Source organism: Eriocheir sinensis, unplaced genomic scaffold (assembly GCF_024679095.1).
Source record: "Eriocheir sinensis breed Jianghai 21 unplaced genomic scaffold, ASM2467909v1 Scaffold1490, whole genome shotgun sequence".
NCBI lineage: Eukaryota > Metazoa > Arthropoda > Malacostraca > Decapoda > Varunidae > Eriocheir > Eriocheir sinensis.
In genome coordinates, this window is record NW_026110840.1 from 6,563 (window position 1) to 30,000 (window position 23,438).

Here is a 23,438-nt window from a genome sequence, read left to right on the forward strand (position 1 = left end):
AGAAAATGGAATAAAAGCGGTTTTTTTCTGTAAATCAACTACTACTACTACGTACTACTACTACTACCATATACTACTACAGGTGTTTTAAAGTGAAAACAGATGTCAGTATGTTCAAAAAGTAATTTATTATGACCTTTACATATCCATCCACTGACCTCAAGTTTATAATATATTCGAGGTCAAGGTTGATGTGTGTAGTTTTCATATAGGGGCAAGCTGGGTAAGTACAGCTTGACCCCTGACCCCCAAGATGAGCTGACGCGCAGGAATAGTTATAAGTCTACCCTCGTAAGACAGCATTTTTGAGGATATCAGTGCATTCAGTCAGTCACTTATTCAGTCAGCCAGTCAGTGACAGTCAGTCCATCCGTTAAGAAAGTCAGTCAGTCTCACACACACACACACACACACACACACACACACACACACAGAGAGAGAGAGAGAGAGAGAGAGAGAGAGAGAGAGAGAGAGAGAGAGAGAGAGAGAGAGAGAGAGAATTATAGAAGCCATAAAGAGTTTTCTGGGAAAGATGTGGTGTGCAAGAAATAGGGAATTGGAAGATTTGTAATGGATACTGCTTGTGTTGTTTTATTTATTACAGGTTGTGCCGATACGAAGGCCTGACTCTCCAACGGGTCACCTGCACAGCAAGAGCAAGAGCAGGACCGCCAGCCCGCCTCGGCCCCTCAGCCCGCCCCAAAGCTCCCTCCATGGCCTCCTGCAGGGCTTGAGGTGTTCAGGCTCCCCACACTGCTGCCCCACGCAGTGCCAGGGCAGTGCCACACCTGTAATCTGCGGCGCCATGCCCGGTCTGAGGGCGCCGCTGGACTGTGAGTGTTTGACCTTATTTTGAAGCTACTATTTGACCATCGCAGGAATTATTACACGTTTCATTAGTCTTCATTAATGAATGAGTGACTCAAGTCATTGTTTTGGCTCTGGGCTGCCGCACATAACCTATTCCCAAAGCTTAAAAAGGAGGTCAATCAGGTCACCAAATTACTCCAGAATCACACCCAACACTCACTGAATTGCTCCAGAATCACACCCAACACATTGAATTCCTCCAGAATCACACCCAACACACCGAATTACTCAACAATCACACCCAACACACACTGAATTGCTCCAGAATCACACCCAACACACTGAATTACTCTAGAATTACACCCAGCACACACTCAAACACACATCATTGCCAGTTAGCTTTGTGGACTGATTCTGGATCTATATTATAATGCGGCGGGCAGCTGTCAGTTGCATGAAACGCATATTTGTGTTGGCTGTTCGGGGGACCGGGGAGCCGAGTTTGCAGGGGAGGGAAGTGAAGGAAGTGTAATTGTTAGTGTTGGTGTGTTGTGGTGACAAGTGAGTGTGTATTGCTTTTCTGAATGAGTCTATTGTACCGCAGTCTGTAGAGGGAGGCTGTTCCAGTGGTGTATGGTGCGTGGAAATTACTTGTTACTTGTTACTTGTGTTTCTTATTTATCTGGTCCCACTTCCGCCGAAGTGCTCTGCAGGACCCACATATTTAATTCATTAAATTTTCAATATTGATCACAACTTATATGCCATGTTAATTGTCAATGTTTCCATGTCAAACCATCAGAGAACAGAAATGTTTTTAGTTCTTTCTTAAATTTGGAGATATCCTTTGTTCTTCTAATGTCACACTACTGCTTGTATGCGTCAGTGTTAGTGTGATATGTTTGGTGTTTATGGATGTGTGTGTTACTCAGTACGTTGGCTGTTTGCGCTGTGTAGGCTAGGTACGTGGGTGGGTCAATGTGAGTGTTTGTGATCTCGTACATAAGTCTGTGTGCTTGTGAAGAGGTTTCTTTGGCCGATGACCTAACCTAGCCTATTATCTATATCTATTATCAGGTGTTGAATAGGGAATAAATCGGTTCATTAATTTCCGTGGTGATAATTAAAGGTGGATAAGGTTCATGGTAATGGGTCGGGCTAATGGGAGTAGGTGGAATACGGAAATGGCTTTTTATTTTATTTTTATAAATAGCCTTATAATATACATCGTAAAATGGATATAAATCCATTAGCGTTCATCGTAAGGCAATTCTGAAAGTACCATTCGATTCAGCGGACGTTTCTGCATGGGGTAGGTGCCCATTTCAAAGTTCATGCCAAGAACTAAGCGATAAAATTCATCTTCTCTTGCTTTTCGCAAAGGGGCCATACCCCCTAACAATGTCAATTTTGCCTGGGGCGTTGATTTCATGCCATGAACGGCCTCCTCTTCCTTTTCTACATAAGATGAAATGCCTCTGGGAAATAGAAAAAAGGAATAAAAGCGGTTTTTTTTCTGTAAATCAAAAAATCCCAGAACATTCCTGATTGTTATATGCAAATATATCCGTTAGTTTTTATCTTAGAACAATTCTGAGTGTACCATTCGATTTGTGGGAGTTTTCTGCATCGATTAGGTACCCTTTCCAAAGTTCAGAGTAAAAACTAAGCGAGAAATATCACATTTTCCATACACGTCGACACAACACCCATACTTATGGATTGCTGTTCCATTAGCCTAACATAACTCGATTTCACGAGTTACGTTAGAGTAAGAAAACAGCAATTCATAAGATTGGGTGTTGTGTGATTTTCAAAAGAAGAAGAGGAAGAAGACCTTGCTCCGCGATGCAGTGGTTACCGTGCATAGCTCCGTTATAAGGTCTCAAGAAAAAAAAGAGTATCTAGATGCTACAATTCGGAAATAGGTCATATAGGGTTTCGAGTAGGGGGTTAATTGGGTCAGTAAATTGCGTGGTGATAATTAGATAGGGCGGGGGTTCATGATAATGTGGGGGGGGCTAATGGGAGTAATTGGAATTCGTAATTAGGTCATGCTCGGTATCGAATAAAGGGTACATGGGGTCAGTAAATTGAGTGGTGATAATTAAAGGGGGCGGGGGTAAACGGTAATTGGGGGGGGGCTAGTGCGAGAAGGTGAAACTCGAAAATAGGTCATGTGAGGTGTCGAATAGTGGGTAAATGGGGTCAGTAAACTACGTGGTGATAATCAGAGGGGGCGGGGGGTTAGAGTAAGGGGGGAGGGCTATTGGGAGTAGGTGGAATTCGTAATTAGGTCATGTTCGGTGTCGAATAGGGAGTAAATGGGGTCAGTAAATTGCGAAGTAATAATTAAAGGGTACGGTCGTGAAAAGTAATGGTGGGGGCTAATGGGAATAGGTGGAATTCGAAAATAGGTCACGTCAGGTGTCGAATAGGGAATAAATCTGGTCAGTAATTTACGTGGTGATAATTAAAGGGTGATGAGGTTGATGGTAAGGGGGGGCGGGGGGCTAATGGAATTAGGTGGAATACGGAAATAGCTTAATTTTATTTTATTTTTATAAAAATAGCCCCATGATATACATCGTAAAATGACAATAAATCCATTACCGTTCTTCGTAAAGCAATTTTGAAAGTACCATTTAAATCGGCGGACGTTTATGCATGGGGTAGGTGCTCATTTCAAAGTTCATATTAAAACTAAGCGATAAAATTCATATTTTCTTGTTTTTCGCAATGTGGACCATACCCCCAAACACAGCTAATTTTGCCTGGGACGTTGTTATCAGGCCATGAAATGCTTCCTCATCCTTTTCTGCATAAGATGAAATGCCTCTCGGAAATAGAAAAAGGATTATAAGTTGTTTTTTTCTGTAAATCAAAAATATCCCCGAACATTCCTGATAGTTATATGCAAATAGACCCGTTAGTTTTTTTTTTTTCTTAGAGCAATTCTAAGTGTACCATTCGATTCGTCGGAGTTTTCTGCATCAATTAGGTACCCTTTGCAAAGTTCAGAGTAAAAACTAAGCGAGAAATATCACATTTTTCATACACGTCGACACATCACCGATACTTATGAATTGCTGTTCCATTAGTCTAACCTAACTCGATTTCACGAGTTGGGTTAGAGTAAGAAAACAGCAATTCATAAGATTGGGTGTTGTGGGATAGGTCAAAAGAAGAAGAAGAAGAAGACCTTGCAGTGGTTACTGTGCATAGCTCCGTTATAAGGCCTCAAGAAGAAGAAGGTCTAGATTTTAGAATTCGGAAATAGGTCATATGGGGTGTCGAGTAGGGGGTTAATGGGTTCAGTAAATTGCGTGGTGATAATTAGAGGGGGCGGAGGCTCATGATAATGTGGGAGGGGCTAATGGGAGTAATTGGAATTCATATTTAGGTCATGTTCGGTATCGAATAAGGGGTAAATGGGGTCAGTAAATTGCGTGGTGATAATTAAAGGGGGCGAGGGTTAACGGTAATTTGGGGGGGACTAATGGGAGTATGTGAAACTCGAAAATATGTCATGTCAGGTGTCGAATAGGGATTAAATCGGGTCAGTAATTTACGTGGTGATAATTAAAGGGGGATGAGGTTTATAGTAATGGGTGGTGTCAAATAGGAGTAGGTGGAATACGGAAATGACTTCATTTTATTTTTTTATATAAAAATAGCCTAATAATATACATCGTAAAATGACAATAACTCTATTAGCGTTCATCGTAAAGCAATTCTAAAAGTACCGATCGATTCGGAAGACGTTTCTGCATGGGGTAGGTGCCCATTTCAAAGTTCGCACTAAACACTAAGCGATTAAATTCATCTTTTCTTATTCGCAAAGGGGACCATACCCCCAGACACCGTTAGTTTGCCTGGGGCGTTGATTTCAGGCCATGAACGGCTTCCTCATCCTTTTCTACATAAGATGAAATGCCTCTGGGAAATAGAAAAAGGGAGCATTGGGAGTAGATGGAACTCGTAATTAGGTCATGTTCGGTGTCGAATAGGGAGTAAATGGGGTCAGCAAATTGCGAGGTGGTAATTAAGGGGGCCGGGGGTGAAAAGTAATGGAGGATGCTAATGGGAATAGGTGGAGTTCGAAAATAGGTCATGTCAGGTGTCGAATAGGGAATAAATCGGGTCAGTAATTTACGTGGTGATAATTAAAGGGTGATGAGGTTGATGGTAATGGGTGGGGGGGCTGATGGGAGTAGGTGGAATACGGAAATGGCTTCATTTTATTTTTTTATATAAAAAAATAGCCTAAAAAATACTTCGTAAAATGACATTAACTCTTTTTGCGTTCGTCGTAAAGCAATTCTGAAAGTACCGTTCGATTTGGCGGACGTTTCTGCATGGGGTAGGTGCCATTTCAAAGTTCATACTAAAAACTAAGTGATAAAATTCATCTTTTCTTGTTTTTCGCATAGGGGACCATACCCCCAAACACCGTTAATTTTGCCTGGGTTGTTGATTTCAGGCCATGAACGGCTTCCTAATCCTTTTCTACATAAGATGAAATCCCTCTGGGAAATAGAAAAAGGAATAAAAGCGGTTTTTTCTGTAAATCAAAGAAATCCCCGAACATTCCTGATAGTTATATGCAAATATACCCGTTAGTTTTTATCTTAGAGCAATTCTGAGTGTACCATTCGATTCGTCGGAGTTTTCTGCATCAATTAGGTACCCTGTCCAAAGTTCAGAGTAAAAACTAAGCGAGAAATATCACATTTTCCATACACGTCGACACAACACCGATACTTATGAATTGCTGTTCCATTAGCCTAACATAACTCGATTTCACGAGTTAGGTTAGAGTAAGAAAACAGCAATTCATAAGATTGGGTGTTGTGTGATAGGTCAAAAGAAGAAGAGGAAAAAGACCTTGCAGTGGTTACTGTGCATAGGCCTCAAGAAGAAGAAGAAGGTCTAGATTTTAGAATTCGGAAATAGGTCATATGGGGTGTCGAGTAGGGGGTTAATGGGGTCAGTAAATTGCGTGGTGATAATTAGAGGGGGCGGAGGCTCATGATAATGTGGGGGGGGCTAATGGGAGTAATTGGAATTCGTATTTAGGTCATGTTCGGTATCGAATAATGGGTAAATGGGGTCAGTAAATTGCGTGGTGATAGCTAATAGAGGCGAGGGTTAACGGTAATTTGGGGGGGACTAATGGGAGTAGGTGAAACTCGAAAATATGTCATGTCAGGTGTCGAATAGGGATTAAATCGGGTCAGTAATTTACGTGGTGATAATTAAAGAGGGATGAGGTTGATGGTAATGGGTGGGGTCTAATGGGAATAGGTGGAATACGGAAATGACTTCATTTTATTTTTTTATATAAAAATAGCCTAGTCAAATACATCGTAAAATGACAATAACTCCATTAGTGTTCATCGTAAAGCAATTCTGAAAGTACCGTTCGATTCGGCGGACGTTTCTGCATGGGGTACGTGCCCATTTCAGAGTTCATACTAAAAAGTAAGCGATAAAATTCATCTTTTCCCCTAAAAGCAATTCTGAGTGTACCATTCGATTCGTCGGAGTTTTCTGCATCGATTACGTACGCTTTGCAAAGTTCAGAGTAAAAACTAGGCGAGAAATATCACATTTCCCATATATGTCGACACAACACCCAACCTTATGAATTGCTGTTCCCTTACCTTAACCTAACTCGATTTCACGAGTTAGGTTAGAGTAAGAAAACAGCAATTCATAAGATTGGGTGTTGTGGGATGGGTCAAAAGAAGAAGAGGAAGAAGACCTTGCTCCGCGAAGCAGTGGTTACTGTGCATAGCTCCGTTATAAGGCCTCAAGAAGAGGAAGAAGATCTAGATGCTAGAATTCGAAAATATGTCATATGGGATGTCGAGTAGGGGGTTAATGAGGTCAGTAGATGACGTGATGATAATTAGAGGGGGCGGGGATTCATGATAATGTGTGGGGGGCTAATGTGAGTAGGTGGAATTCGTAATTAGGTCGTGTTCGGTATCGAATAAGGGGTAAATGGGGTCAGTAAATTGTGTCGTGATAATTAGAGGGGGCGGGGGTTAACGGTAATGGGGGGGGGGGGGGGGCTAATGGGAGTAGGTGAAACTCGAAAATAGTTCATGTGAGATGTCGAATACTGGTAAAATGGGGTCAGTAAATTGCGTGGTGATAATCAGAGTGGGCGGGAGTTAGGATAAGGGGGGGGGGCTATTGGGAGTAGGTGGAACTCGTAATTACATGGAAACATGGAAATGCAGGCAACAGAAAGCCTATTGGCTCATTACGAGTCGCCCGCTCGGGTGATTTAATCTGCTCGATCGCCACTTGGGGCTTGGTGAGCAGATGAAAGCATCTCGATATTGAGGAGCAGATGGAAGCCCCTCGTTATTCAGTTTACTCCCGACGCAGCGAAATGACGGTCGATTCTATATTTGAAGGAGATGATGGTATTCGCATTCACTACTTCTGAGGGAAGATTGTTCCAGTGGCGGATGACTCGATTTCAAAAGAAACTCCTTCCAATGTCTGTGTTACATCGACTCGACTGAATGGGTAAACCGTTATTTCTAGTTCTTGAGTTGGTTTGCAGTTCAAAGAATTTGGAGTAATCGACGTTATTGAACTTTTTTAGATACTTGAAGACTTGAATCATATCCCCTCGTAGGCGTCTTTTCTCCAATGTAAAGAGATTGAGTCGCTTGAGTCGTTCCTGGTACGGTTGAGCCCTGAAGGTTGGAATCATCTTTGTGGCGCGTCGTTGAATCCTTTCCAGTAGAGCAATGTCCTATCTGTAATTGGGAGACCAGAACTGCACTGCATAATCGAGGTGCGGTCTTACCATGGAATTAGACAAGGATAGCATCACGTCTGGTGTTTTACACTCGAAGTTCCTCGCTATGAACCCGAGCATAATGTTGGCGTTGTTGTGTGCTTTTTTTACAGTGATTCGCGTGTTTCAGGTCACTGCTGATAGTGACTCCAAGATCCTTTTCCTCCTGCATCGCTTGCAGAGGTCTCCCATTCATGATGTATGTAGCTTACTATTTTGGGACCCAATGTGCATGACTTTGCATTTGTCAACATTAAAAGACATTTGCCATTTTTCCGACCATTCGATAATGTGATTGAGGTCTTTCTGAATGATTTCGCAGTCGGTCTTTGTGAGGGCATCTCCACCCACCTTGGTGTCATCTGCAATTTCGATATTGTGGATTTCAGTCCTGATTCTAGGTCATTGATATATATGATAAAGAGGATGGGTCCCAGCACTGACCCTTGAGGCACTCCACTAGTGACTGGCAGCCAATCGGAAGGCTGTCCGTTGAGTAGTACTAGTTGTTTTCTGTCGGTGAGCCAATCTCTTATCCACGCGATCAGATTGGCTCCGATGCCCGCCGAGTGCAGCTTCTTAAGGAGTCGCTCGTGCGGTACATTGTCGAAGGCTTTCTGAAAGACCAGGTATATAACATCACTGTTCATGTTCGGTGTCGAATAGGGAGCAAATGGAGTCAGTAAAATGAGTGGTGATAATTAAAAGGGGCGGGGGTGAAAAGTAATAGGGGGGGCTAATGGGAATAGGTGGAATTCGAGAATAGGTCATGTCAGGTGTCGAATAGGGAATAAATAGGGTCAGTAATTTGCGTGGTGATAATTAAAGGGGGATGAGGTTGATGGTAATGAGGGGAGCTAATGGGAGAAGGTGGAATACGGAAATGGCTTCATTTTATTTTTTTATATAAAATTAGCCTAATAAAATACATCGTAAAATGACAATAACTCCATTACCGTTCTTCGTAAAGCAATTCTAAAAGTACCATTTGAATCGATGGACGTTCCTGCATGGGGTAGGTGCTCATTTCAAAGTTCATACTAAAAACTAAGCGATAAAATTCAACTTTTCTCGTTTTTTGCAAAGGGGACCATACCCCCAAACACCGCTAATTTTGCCCGGTGCGTTGCTTTCAGGCCATGAACGGCTTCCTCATCCTTTTCTACATAAGATGAAATGCCTCTGGGAAATAGAAAAAGGAATAAAAGCGTTTTTTTTTCTGTAAATCAACTACTACTACGTACTACTACTACTACTACTACTACTACTACTACTACTACTACTACTACTATATACTACTACAGGTGTTATAAAGTGAAAACAGATGTCATTATGTTCAAAAAGTAATTTATTATGACCTTTACATATCCATGCATTGACCTCAAGTTTATAATATATTCGAGGTCGAGGTTGATGTCTATAGTTTTCATGTAGGGACAAGCTGGCTAAGTACAGCTTGACCCCTGACCCCCAAGATGAGCTGACGCGCAGGAATAGTTATAAGTCTACCCTCGTAAGACAGCATTTTTGAGGATATCAGTGCATTCAGTCAGTTAGTTATTCAGTCAGCCAGTCAGTGACAGTCAGTCCATCCGTTAAGAAAGTCAGTCAGTCTCACACACACACACACACACACACACACACACACACACACACACAGAGAGAGAGAGAGAGAGAGAGAGAGAGAGAGAGAGAGAGAGAGAGAGAGAGAGAGAGAGAGAGAGAGAGAGAGAGAATTATAGAAGCCATGAAGAGTTTTCTGGCAAAGATGTGGTGTGCAAGAAATAGGGAATTGGAAGATTTGTAATGGATACTGCTTGTGTTGTTTTATTTAGTACAGGTTGTGCAGGGCTTGAGGTGGTCAGGCTCCCCACAGTGCTGCCCCTCGCAGTGTCAGGGCAGTGCCACACCTGTAAGCTGCGGCGCCATGCCCGGTCTGAGAGCGCCGCTGGTCTGTGAGTGTTGACCTTGTGTTTGACCTTATTTTGAAGCTACTATTTGACCATCGCAGGAATTATTACACGTTTCATGAGTCTTCATTAATGACTGAGTGCCTGAAGTGTCTGTTTTGGCTCTGGGGTGCCGCACATAACCTATTCCCAAAGGTTAAAAAGGAGGTCAATCAGGCTTTCACGAGTGAAACCAAATTACTCCAGAATCACACCCAACACACTGAATTACTACAGAATCACACCCAACACACCGAATTGCTCCAGCATCACACCCAACACACTGAATTACTCCAGAATCACACCCAACACACTGAATTACTCCAGAATCACACCCAACACACTGAATTATTCCAGAATCACACCCAACACACTGAATTACTCCAGAATCACACCCAACACACTGAATTACTCCAGAATCATACCCAACACACTGAATTACTCCAGAATCATACCCAACACACACTGAATTCCTCCAGAATCACACCCAACACATTGAATTCCTCCAGAATCACACCCAACACACACTGAATTACTCCAGAATCACACCCAGCACACACTGAATTACTCCAGAATCACACCCAACACACTGAATTACTCCAGAATCATACCCAACACACACTGAATTGCTCCAGAATCACACCCAACACATTGAATTCCTCCAGAATCACACCCAACACATTGAATTCCTCCAGAATCACACCCAACACACACTGAATTACTCCAGAATCACACCCAACACACACTGAATTGCTCCAGAATCACACCCAACACACCGAATTGCTCCAGAATCACACCCAACACACTGAATTACTCCAGAATCATACCCAACACACACTGAATTGCTCCAGAATCACACCCAACACATCGAATTCCTCCAGAATCACACCCAACACATTGAATTCCTCCAGAATCACACCCAACACACACTGAATTACTCCAGAATCACACCCAACACACACTGAATTACTCCAGAATCACACCCAACACACCGAATTGCTCCAGAATCACACCCAACACACTGAATTACTCCAGAATCATACCCAACAAACACTGAATTGCTACAAAATCACACCCAACACATTGAATTCCTCCAGAATCACACCCAACACATTGAATTCCTCCAGAATCACACCCAACACACACTGAATTACTCCAGAATCACACCCAACACACACTGAATTGCTCCAGAATCACACCCAACACCGAATTGCTCCAGAATCACACCCAACACACTGAATTACTCCAGAATCATACCCAACACATACTGAATTGCTCCAGAATCACACCCAACACATTGAATTCCTCCAGAATCACACGCAACACATTGAATTCCTCCAGAATCACTCCCAACACACACTCAATTACTCCAGAATCACACCCAACACACACTGAATTACTCCAGAATCACACCCAACACACACTCAAGCACACATTATTGCCAGTTAGCTTTGTGGACTGATTCTAGACAATGCGGCGGGCAGCTATCAATTGCATGAAACGCATATTTGTGTTTGCTGTTCGGGGGACCGGGGAGCCCAGTGTGCAGGGGAGGAAAGTGAAGGAAGTGTAATTGTTAGAGTTGGTGTGTTGTGATGACAAGTGAGTGTGTATTGGTTTTCTAAATGAGTCTATTGTACCGCAGTCTGTGGAGGGAGGCTGTTCCAGTGGTGTATGCTGCGTGGAAAGTATGAAGGTATGAAAGTATACCCGTTCGCTTTTATCTTAGAGCAATTCTGAGTGTACCATTCGATTCGTCGGAGTTTTCTGCATCGATTAGTTACCCTTTGCAAAGTTGAAAGTAAAAACTAAGCGAGAAATATCACATTTTATATACACGTCGACACAACACCCATCCTTATGAATTGCTGTTCCATTAGTCTAACCTAACTCGATTTCACGAGTTAGATTAGAGTAAGAAAACAGCAATTCATAAGATTGGGTATTGTGGGATGGGTCAAAAGAAGAAAAGGAAGAAGACCTTGCTCCTCAATTTTTTTTTACAACAAAGGAGGCAGCTCAAGGGCACACAAAAAAAGAGAACAATAATAAAAAAAAAAAAGCCCGCTACTCGCTGCTCCTAAAGTAAAACAAAAGAGGTGGCCGAAAGGAAGATCAAATTCAGGAGGAGAGGTGTCCTGATACCCTCCTCTTGAAAGAGTTCAAGTCGTAGGCAGTAGTTACTGTGCATAGCTCCGTTATAAGGCCTCAAGAAGAGGAAGGCCTAGATTTTAGAATTCGGAAAGAGGTCATATGGGGTGTCGAGTAGGGGGTTAATGGGGTCACTAAATTGCGTGGTGATAAATAGAGGGGGCGGGGGGCTTATGATAATATGGGGGGGGCTAATGAGAGTAATTGGAACTCGTAATTAGGTAATGTTGGGTATCGAATAAGGGGTAAATGGGGTCAGTAAGCTGCGTGGTGATAATTAAAGGGGGCGGGGGTTAACGGTAATTGGGGGGGGGGCTAATGGCAGTAGGTGGAACTCGAAAATAGGTCATGTGAGTTGTCGAATACTGGTTAAATGGGATCAGTAAATTGCGTGGTGATAATCAGACGGGGCTGGGGTTAGGGTAAAGGGGGGGCTATTGGGAGTACTTGGAATTCGTAATTAGGTCATGTTCGGTGTCGAATAGTGAGTAAATGGGGTCAGTAAATTGCGTGGTGGTAATTAAAGGGGGCGGGGGTGAAAAGTAATGGAGGATGCTAATGGAATTAGGTGGAATTCGAGAATAGTTCATCTCAGGTGTCGAATAGGGAATAAATCGGGTCAGTAATTTGCGTGGTGATAATTAAGGTGGGATGAGGTTGATGGTAATTGGGGGGGGGGGTTAATGGGAGTAGATGGAATACGGATATGGCTTCAATTTTTTTTTTAAATAAAAATAGCCTAATAAATTACATCGTTAAATGACAATAGCTTCATTAGCGTTCATCGTAAAGCAATTCTGAAAGTACCATTCGATTCAGCGGACGTTTCTTCATGGGGTACGAGCCCAATTCAAGGTTCATACTAAAAACTAAGCGATAAAATTCATCTTTTCTTGTTTTTCGCATTGGGGACCATACCCTCAAACACCGTTAATTTTGCCTGGGTCGTTGATTTCAGGCCATGAACGGCTTCCTCATTTTTTTCAACATAAGATGTAATGCCTCTGGGAAATAGAAAAAGATATAAAAGCGGTTTTTTTCTGTAAATCAAAAAAATCCCCGAATATTCCTGATAGTTATATGCAAATATAACCGTTAGTTTTTATCTTAGAACAATTCTGAGTGTACCATTCGATTTGTTGGAGTTTTCTGCATCGATTAGGTACCCTTTGCAAAGTTCAGAGTAAAAACTAAGCGAGAAATATCACATTTTCCATACACGTCGACACAACACCCATACTTATGAATTGTTGTTCCCTTAATTTAACCTAACTCGATTTCACGTATTAGGTTAGAGTAAGAAAACAGCAATTCATAAGATTGGGTGTTGTGTGATGGGTCAAAAGAGGAAGAGGAAGAAGACCTTGCTCCGCGATGCAGTGGTTACTGTGCATAACTCCGTTATAAGGACTCATGAAGAGGAAGAAGGTCTAGATTTTAGAATTCGGAAATAGGTCATATGGGGTCTCCAGTAGGGGGTTAATGGGGTCAGTAAATTGCGTGGTGATAATTAGAGGGGGAGGAGTTTCATTATAATGTGGCGGGGGTTAATGGGAGTAATTAGAATTCATAATTAGGTCATGTTCGGTATCGAAAAAGGGATAAATGGGGTCAGTAAATTGCGTGGTGATAATTAAAGGGGGCGGGGGTTTACGGTAGTTGGGGGTGCTAATGGGAGTAGGTGAAACTCGAAAATAGGTCATTTGAGGTGTCGAATACTGGTTAAATGGGGTCAGCAAATTGCGTGGTGATAATCAGAGGGGGCGGGGAGTTAGAGGAAGGAGGGGGGGCTATTGAGAGTAGGTGGAATTCGTAATTAGGTCATGTTCGGTGTCGAATAGGGAGTAAATGGGGTCAGTAAATTCCGTGGTGATAATTAAAGGGGGCGGTGGTGAAAAGTAATACGGGGGAAAATAGGAATAAGTGCAATTCGAAAATAGGTCATGTCAGGTGTCGAATATGGAATAAATCGGGTCATTAATTTGCGTGGTGATAATTAAAGGGGGATGAGGTTGATCGTAAAGTAGGGGGCTAGTGGGAGTAGGTGGAATACGGAAATGGCTTCATTTTAATTCATTTATATAAAAATAGCCTAATAAAATACATCGTAAAATGACAATAACTCCATTACCGTTCATCGTAAAGCAATTCTGAAAGTTCCATTCGATTCGACGGACGTTTCTGTATGGGGTAAGTGCCCATTTCAAAGTTCATACTAAAAACTGAGCGATAAAATTCATCTTTTCTTGTTTTTCGCAAAGGGGACCATACCCCCAAACACGGCTAATTTTGCCTGGGGCGTTGATATCAGGCCATGAACGGCTTCCTCATCCTTTTCTACATAAGGTGAAATGCCTCTGGGAAATAGAAAAAGGAATAAAAGCGGTTTTTTTCTGTAAATAAAAAAATAAAAAATCCCCGAACATTCCTGATAGTTATATGCAAATATATCCGTTAGTTTTTATCTTAGAGCAATTCTGAGTGTACCCTTCGATTCGTCGGAGTTTAGGTTAGAGTAAGAAAATACCAATTCATAAGATTGACTTGTGTAATGGGTCAAAAGAAGAACAAGAAGAAGACCTTGCTCCACGATGCAGTGGTCACTGTGCATAGCTCCGTTATAAGGCCTCAAGAAGAGGAAGAAGATATAGATACTAGAATTCGGAAATAGGTCATATGGGGTGTCGAGTAGAGGGTTAATGGGGTCAGTAAATTGCGTGGTGATAATTAGAGGGGGCGGGGCTTAATAATAATAGGGGAGGTAAGGGGAGTAGGGGGAATTCGTAATTAGGTCATGTTCGGTGGCGAGTAAGGGTTAAATGGGGTCAGTAAACTGCTGTGTGATAATCAAAGGGTGCGGGGGCTAGCGATAGTTAGGGGGGGGCTAATGGGAGTAGGTGAAACTCGAAAATAGGTCATGTGAGGTGTCGAATACTGGGCAAATGTGGTCAGTAGATTGCGTGGTGATAATCAGAGAGGGCGGGGGGTTACGGTAAGGGGGGGGGGCTATTGGGAGTAGGTGGAACTCGTAATTAGGTCATGTTCGGTGTCGAATAGGGAGTAAATGGGGTCAGTAAATTGCGTGGTGATAACTAAAGGGGGCGGGGGTGAAACGTAATGGGAGGGGCTAATTGGAATAGGTGGAATTCGGAAGTAGGTCATGTCAGGTGTCGAATAATGAATAAATCGGGTCAGTAATTTGCGTGGTGATAATTAAAGGGGGATGAGGTTGATGTTAATGGGGGAGGCTAATGGGAATAGGTGGAATACGGAAATGACTTCATTTTATTTTATTTTTATAAAAATAGCCTGATAAAATACATCGTAAAATGACAATAACTCCATTAACGTTCATCGTAAAGCGATTCTGAAAGTAGCATTTGATTCGGCGGACGTTTCTGCATGGGGTAGGTGCGAATTTCAAAGTTCATACCAAAAACTAACCGATTAAATTCATCTTTTCTTGTTTTTCGCACAGGGACCATACCCCCAAACACCGTTAATTTTGCCTGGGGCGTTGATTTCAGGCCATGAACAGCTTCTTCATCCTTTTCTACATAAGATAAAATGCCTCTGGGAAATAGAAAAAGGAATAAAAGCGTTTTTTTTCGGTAAATCAAAAAAATCCCCGAACATTCCTGATAGTTATATGCAAATATATCCGTTAGTTTTTATCTTAAAGCAATTCTGAGTGTACCATTCGATTCGTCGGAGTTTTCAGCATCGATTATGTACCCTTTGCAAAGTTCAGAGTAAAAACTAACCCAGAAATATCACATTTTCCATACACGTCGTCACAACACCCATACTTATGAATTGCTGGGTGTTGTGTGATGGGTCAAAAGAGGAAGAGGAAGAAGATCTTGCTTCGCGATGCAGTGGTTACCGTGCATAGCTCCGTTATAAGGCCTCAAGAAGAGAAAGAAGATCTAGATGCTAGAATTCGGAAATAGGTGATATGGGGTGTCTAGTAGGGGGTTAATGGGGTCAGTAAATTGCGTGGTGATAATTAGAGAGGGCGGATTTTCATGATAATGAAGGGGAGGGAAAATGGGAGTAATTGGAATTCGTAATTAGGTCATGTTAGGTATCGAATTAAAAGTAAATGGGGTCTGTAAATTGCGTGGTGATAATTAAAGCGAGCGGGAGTTAACGGTAATTGCGGGGGGACTAATGGGAGTAGGTGAAACTCGAAAATAGGTCATGTGAGGTGTCGAATACTGGTTAAATGGGGTCAATAAATTGCGTGGTGATAATCAGAGGGGACGGGGGGTAAGGGTAAGGCTGGGGGCTATTGGGAGTAGGTGGAACTCGTAATTAGTTCATGTTCGGTGTCGAATAGTGAGTAAATGGGGTCAGTAAATTGCGTGGTGATAAATAAAGGGGGCGGGGGTGAAAAGTAATGACGGGGGGCTAATGGTAATGGGTGGAATTCAAAAATAGGTCATGTCAGGTGTCGAATAGGGAATAAATCGGGTCAGTAATTTACGTGGTGATAATTAAAGGAGGATGAGGTTGATGGTAATGGGGGGGGGGGGCTAATGGGAGTAAGTGGAATACGGAAATGGCTTCATTTTTTTTTATATAAAAATAGCCTAATAAAATACATCGTAAAATAACAATAACTCCATTACCGTTCTTCGTAAAGCAATTCTGAGAGTACCATTTTAATTGGCGGACGTTTCTGCATGGGGTAGGTGCCCATTTCAAAGTTCATACTAAAAACTATGCGATAAAATTCATCTTTTCTTGTTTTTCGCAAAGGGGACCATACCCCCAAACACCGCTAATTTTGCCTGGGGCGTTGATATCAGGCCATGAACGGCTTCCTCATCCTTTTCTACGTAAGATGAAATGCCTCTGGGAAATAGAAAAAGGAATAAAAGCGGTTTTTTTCTGTAAATCAACTACTACTACTACGTACTACTACTACTACTACTACTATATACTACTACAGGTGTTATAAAGTAAAAAGAGATGTCATTATGTTCAAAAAGTAATTGATTATGACCTTTACATATCCTTGCATTGACTTCAAGTTTATAATATATTCGAGGTCAAGGTTGATGTGTGTAGTTTTCATGTAGGGACAAGCTGGCTAAGTACAGCTTGACCCCTGACCCCCAGGATGAGCTGACGCGCAGGAATAGTTATAAGTCTACCCTCGTAAGACAGCATTTTTGAGGATATCAGTGCATTCAGTCAGTTAGTTATTCAGTCAGCCAGTCAGTGACAGTCAGTCCATCCGTTAAGAGAGTCAGTCTCTCACACACACACACACACACACACACACACACACACACACACACACACAGCGAGAGAGAGAGAGAGAGAGAGAGAGAGAGAGAGAGAGAGAGAGAGAGAGAGAGAGAGAGAGAGAGAATTATAGAAGCCATAAAGAGTTTTCTGGCAAAGATGTGGTGTGCAAGAAATAGGGAATTGGAAGATTTGTAATGGATACTGCTTGTGTTGTTTTCTTTATTACAGGTTGTGCCGATACGAAGGCTTGATCTTGATCCTGATCTTGATGTCACAGGTGGCTCGGGATTTCTCCCCAGCCAGGCTTTTTTACAGCAAGAGCAAGAGGAAAACCGCCAGCCCGCCTCGGCCCCTCAGCCCGCCCCAAACCTCCCTCCAAGGCCTCCTGCAGGGCTTGAGGTGGTCAGGCTCCTCACAGTGCTGCCCCTCGCAGTGCCAGGGCAGTGCCACACCTGTAATCTGCGGCGCCATGCCCGGTCTGAGGGCGCCGCTGGACTGTGAGTGTTTGACCTTATTTTGAAGCTACTATTTGACCATCGCAGGAATTATTACACGTTTCATTAGTCTTCATTAACCCGTGTGCGTCGGGTGACGGGAATTCCCGCTCGGGCGGAAAGCGTCGGGTGGCGGGAGTTCCCGCCATCCGACGCGCACGGCTTGGCCAAAAATAGCACCTCTTCCCAACATCATATCTATGCCGTGCTGCAACGTAGACACTTCAAATTTATTTCATCGTGGAGAAGAAGGATTGGCGATGAAAAAACAATATAAATTATTATGTTTTCGTTTGAAATTGCCACACGGGGCATTGGTGAAAGACACCTATTTTACAAAATCTATCAGCACCGCCCGCGCGGTGCGAGGACGAGAATAGTCCTCTAGCCCGACGCTTATGGGTAAATGAATGAGTGACTCAAGTCATTGTTTTGGCTCTGGGCTGCCGCACATAACCTATTCCCAAAGCTTAAAAACGAGGTCAATCAGGTCACCAAATTACTCCAGAATCGCACCCAACACACCGAATTACTCAACAATCACACCCAACACACACTGAATTGCTCCAGAATCACACCCAACACACTGAATTACTCTAGAATTACACCCAGCACACACTCAAACACACATCATTGCCAGTTAGCTTTGTGGACTGATTCTGGATCTATATTATAATGCGGCGGGCAGCTCTCAGTTGCATGAAACGCATATTTGTGTTGGCTGTTCGGGGGACCGGAGAGCCGAATGTGCAGGGGAGGGAAGTGAAGGAAGTGTAATTGTTAGTGTTGGTGTGTTGTGGTGACAAGTGAGTGTGTATTGCTTTTCTGAATGAGTCTATTGTACCGCAGTCTGTAGAGGGAGGCTGTTCCAGTGGTGTATGGTGCGTGGAAAGTTACTTGTTACTTGTTACTTGTGTTTCTTATTTATCTGGTCCCACTTCCGCCGAAGTGCTCTGCAGGACCCACATATTTAATTCATTAAATTTTCAATATTGATCACAACTTATATGCCATGTTAATTGTCAATGTTTCCATGTCAAACCATCAGAGAACATAAATGTTTTTTGTTCTTTCTTAAATTTGGAGATATCCTTTGTTCTTCTAATGTCACACTACTGCTTGTATGCGTCAGTGTTAGTGTGATATGTTTGGTGTTTATGGATGTGTGTGTGTTACTCAGTACGTTGGCTGTTTGCGCTGTGTAGGCTAGGTACGTGGGTGGGTCAATGTGAGTGTTTGTGATCTCGTACATAAGTCTGTGTGCTTGTGAAGAGGTTTCTTTGGCCGATGACCTAACCTAACCTATTATCTATATCTATTATCAGGTGTCGAATAGGGAATAAATCGGCTCAGTAATTTGCGTGGTGATAATTAAAGGGGGATGAGATTGATGGTAATGGGGGAGGGGGCTAATGGGAGTAGGTGGAATACGGAAATGGCTTCTTTTTTTTAATTTTTATAAATAGCCTAATCATATATACATCGTAAAATGAATATAAATCCATTAGCGTTCATCGTAAGGCAATTCTGAAAGTACCATTCGATTCGGCGGACGTTTCTGCATGGGGTAGGTGCCCATTTCAAAGTTCATACTAAAAACAAAGCGATAAAATCCATCTTCTTGTTTTTCGCAAAGGGGACCATACCCCCTAACAATGTCAATTTTGCCTGGGGCGTTGATTTCAGGCCATGAACGGCTTCCTCATCCTTTTCTACATAAGATGAAATGCATCTGGGAAATAGAAAAAGGAATAAAAGCGGTTTTTTTCTGTAAATCAAAAAAATTCCCGAAAATTCCTGATAGTTATATGCAAATATACCCGTTAGTTTTTATCTTAGAGCAATTCTAAGTGTACCCTTCGATTCGTCGGAGTTTTTTTGCATCGATTAGGTACCCTTTGCAAAGTTCAGATTAAAACTAAGCGAGAAATATCACATTTTCCATCCACGTCGACAAAACACCCATAATTATGGATTGCTGTTCCATTAGCCTAACCTAACTTGATTTCACGAGATAGGTTAGAGTAAGGAAACAGCAATTCATCAGATTGGGTGTTGTGGGATGGGTCAAAAGAAGAAGAGGAAGAAGACCTTGTTCCGCGATGCAGTGGTTACCGTGCATAGCTCCGTTATAAGGACTCAAGAGGAGGAAGAAGATCTAGATGCTAAAATTCGGAAATAGGTCATATGGGGTGTCGAGTAGGGGGTTAATGGGGTCAGTAAATTGCGTGGTGATAATTAGAGGGGATGGGGGTTCATGATAATGTTGGGGGGGGCTAATGGTAGTAATTGGAATTCGTAATTAGGTCATGTTCGGTATCGAATAAGGGGTAAGAGGGGTCAGTAAATTGCGGGGTGATAATTAAAGTTGGCGGGGGTTAACGGTAATTTTGGGGGGGCTAATGGGAGTAGGTGAAACTCGAAAATAGGTCATCATGTGAGGTGTCGAATGCTGGGTAAATGGGGTCAGTAAATTGCGTGGTGATAATCAGAGAGGGCGGGGGTTAGGTAAGGGGGGGCTATTTGGGAGGAGGGGGAATTCGTAATTAGGTCATGTTCGGTGTCGAATAAGGAGTAAATGGGGTCAGTAAATTGCGTGGTGAAAATTAAAGGGGGCGGGGGTGAAAAGTAATTGGGGGAGCTAATGGGAATAGGTGGAATTCGAAAATACGTCATGTTAAGTGTCGAATAGCGACTAAATCGGGTCGGCAATTTACGGGGTGATAATTAAAGGAGGATCAGGTTGATCGTAATCTGGGAGGCTAATGGGAGTAGGTGGAATACGGAAATGGCTTCATTTTATTTTTTTATATAAAAATAGCCTAATGAAATACATCGTAAAATGACAATAACTCCATTAGCGTTCATCGTAAAGCAATTTTGAAAGTACCATTCGATTCGGCGGACGTTTCTGCATGGGGTAGGTGCCCATTTCAAAGTTCATACTAAAAACTAAGCGATAAAATTCATCTTTTCTTGTTTTTCGCAAAGAGGACCATACCCCCAAACACCGTTAATTTTGCCTGGGGCGTTGATTTCAGGCCATGAACGGCTTCCTCATCCTTTTCTACATAAGATGAAATGCCTCTGGGAAATAGAAAAAGGAATAAAAGCGGTTTTTTTCTGTAAATCAAAAAAATCCCCGAACATTCCTGATAGTTATATGCAAATATATCCGTTAGTTTTTATCTTAAAGCAATTCTGAGTGTACCATTCGATTCGTCGGAGTTTTCTGCATCGATTAGGTACCCTTTGCAAAGTTCAGAGTAAAAACTAAGCGAGAAATATCACATTTTCCGTACATGTCGACACAACACCCAAGCTTATGAAATGCTGTTCCCTTACTTTAACCTAACTCGATTTCACGAGTTAGGTTAGAGTAAGAAAACAGCAATTCATAAGATTGGGTGTTGTGTGATGGGTCAAAAGAAGAAGAGGAAGAAGACCTTGCTCCGATGCAGTGGTTACCGCATAGTGCTCCGTTATAAGGCCTCAAGAAGAAGAAGATCTAGATGCTAGAATTCGGAAATAGGCCATATGGGATGTCGAGTTGGTGGTTAATGGGGTCAGTAAACTGCGTGGTGATAATTTAGATAGGGCGAGGGTTTGATAATGTTGGGGGGGGGGGGTTAATGGGAGTAATTGGAATTCGTAATTAGGTCATGTTCGGTATCGAATAAGGGGTAAATGGGGTCACTAAATTCCGTGGTGATAATTAAAGGGGACGGAGGTTAACGGTAATTCGGGGTGGGCTAATGGGAGTAAGTGAAACTCGAAAATAGGTCATGCGAGGTGTCGAATACTGGGTAAATGGGGTCAGTAAATTACGTGGTGATAACCAGAGGGGAGGGGGTAAGGATAAGGGGTGCTATTGGGAGTAGGTGGAATTCGTAATTAGGTCATGTTCGGTGTCGAATAGGGAGTAAATGAGGTCAGTAAATTGCGTGGTGATAATTAAAGGAGGCGTGGATGAAAAGTAATGGAGGATGCTAATGGGAATAGGTGGAATTCGAAAATAGGTCATGTCAGGTGTCGAATAGGGAATAAATCGGGTCAGTAATTTGCGTGGTGATAATTAAAGGGGGATGAGGTTGATCGTTATGTAGGGGGCTAATGGGAGTAGGTGGAATACGGAAATGAATTCATTTTATATTTTTATCTAAAAATAGCCTAATAAAATACATCGTAAAATGACAATAACTCCATTAGCGTTCATCGTAAAGCAATTCTGAAAGTACCATTCGATTCGGCGGACGTTTCTGCATGGGGTAGGTGCCCATTTCAAAGTTCATACTAAAAACTAAGCGATAAAATTCATCTTTTCTTGTTTTTCGCAAAGGGGACCATACCCCAAACACCGTTAATTTTGCCTGGGGCGTTGATTTCAGGCCATGAACGGCTTCCTCATCCTTTTCTACATAAGATGAAATGCCTCTGGGAAATAGAAAAAGGAATAAAAGCGCTTTTTTCTGTAAATCAAAAAAATCCCCGAACATTCCTGATAGTTATATGCAAATATACCCGTTAGTTTTTATCTTAGAGCAATTCTGAGTGTACCATTCGATTCGTCGGAGTTTTCTGCATCGATTAGGTACCCTTTGCAAAGTTCAGAGTAAAAACTAAGCGAGAAATATCACATTTTCCATACACGTCGACACAACACCGATACTTATGAATTGCTGTTCCATTAGCCTAAGCTAACTCGATTTCACGAGTTAGGTTAGAGTAAGAAAGCAGCAATTCATAAGATTGGGTGTGGTGTGATGTGTGGTTACCGTGCATAGCTCCGTTATAAGGCCTCAAAAAGAGAAAGAAGATCTAGATGCTAGAATTCGGAAATAGGTCATATGGAGTGTCGAATAGGGGGTTAATGAGGTCAGTAGATGACGTGATGATAATTAGAGAGGGCGGGGATTCACGATAATGTGGGGGGGGCTAATGGGAATAGGTGGAATTCGAAAATATGTCAAGTCAGGTGTCTAATAGGGATTAAACCGGGTCAGTAGTTTACGTAGTGATAATTAAAGAGGGATGAGGTTGATAGTAAGGGGTGGGTCTAATGGCAGTAGGTGGAATACGGAAATGACTTCATTTTCTTTTTTTATATAAAAAAAGCCTAATGAAATACATCGTAAAATGACAATAACTCAATTAGCGTTCATCGTAAAGCGCTTCTGAAAGTACCGCTCGATCGGCGGACGTTTCTGCATGGGGTAGGTGCCCATTTCAAAGTTCATACTAAAAACTAAGCGATAAAATTCATCTTTTCTTTTTCGCGAAGGGGACCATACCAGTAATAATCGTTAATTTTGATTGAGTTGTTGATTTCAGGCCGAATCATTTCATCCTTTCTGCTATTATTAAGATGAAAATGCTTCTGGGAGATAGAAAAGAATAAAAGTGGTTTTTCTTCATCAAAAACTCGAACATTCCTGATAGTTATATGCAAATATATCCGTTAGTTTTTATCTAAAAGCAATTCTGAGTGTACCTTTCGATTCGTCGGAGTTTTCTGCATCGATTAGGTACCCTTGGCAAAGTTCAGAGTAAAAACTAAGCGAGAAATATAACTTTTCCCATACATGTCGACACAACACCCAACCTTATGAATTGCTGGTCCCTTACTTTAACCTAACTCGATTTCACGAGTTAGGTTAGAGTAAGAAAACAGCAATTCATAAGATTGGGTGTTGTGGGATGGGTCAGAAGAAGAAGAGGAAGAAGATCTTGCTCCGCGAAGCAGTGGTTACTGTGCATAGCTCCGTTATAAGGCCTCAAGAAGAGGAAGAAGATCTAGATGCTAGAACTCGGAAATATGTCATATGGGGTGCCGAGTAGGGGGTTAATGAGGTCATTAGATGACGTGATGATAATTAGAGGGGGCGGGGATTCACGATAATGTGGGGGGGCTAATGTGAGTAGGTGGAACTCGTAATTAGGTCATGTTCGGTA

General features: G+C 42.2%; 1 long non-coding RNA gene across 2 annotated transcripts in view; it reads left to right on the forward strand.

Moving 5' to 3' along the window:
- The first annotated feature begins 591 nt into the window (after positions 1 to 591).
- LOC126990201 (uncharacterized) overlaps positions 592 to 23,438 on the forward strand; it is a 54,659-nt gene continuing 31,812 nt past the window's right edge. The window contains exon 1 of one of the 2 annotated variants that reach the window (XR_007744110.1): positions 592 to 833. This is a non-coding gene — a long non-coding RNA (uncharacterized LOC126990201). The remainder of the gene's footprint in view (positions 834 to 23,438) is intronic. The other variant, XR_007744109.1, reaches the window with a different exon arrangement.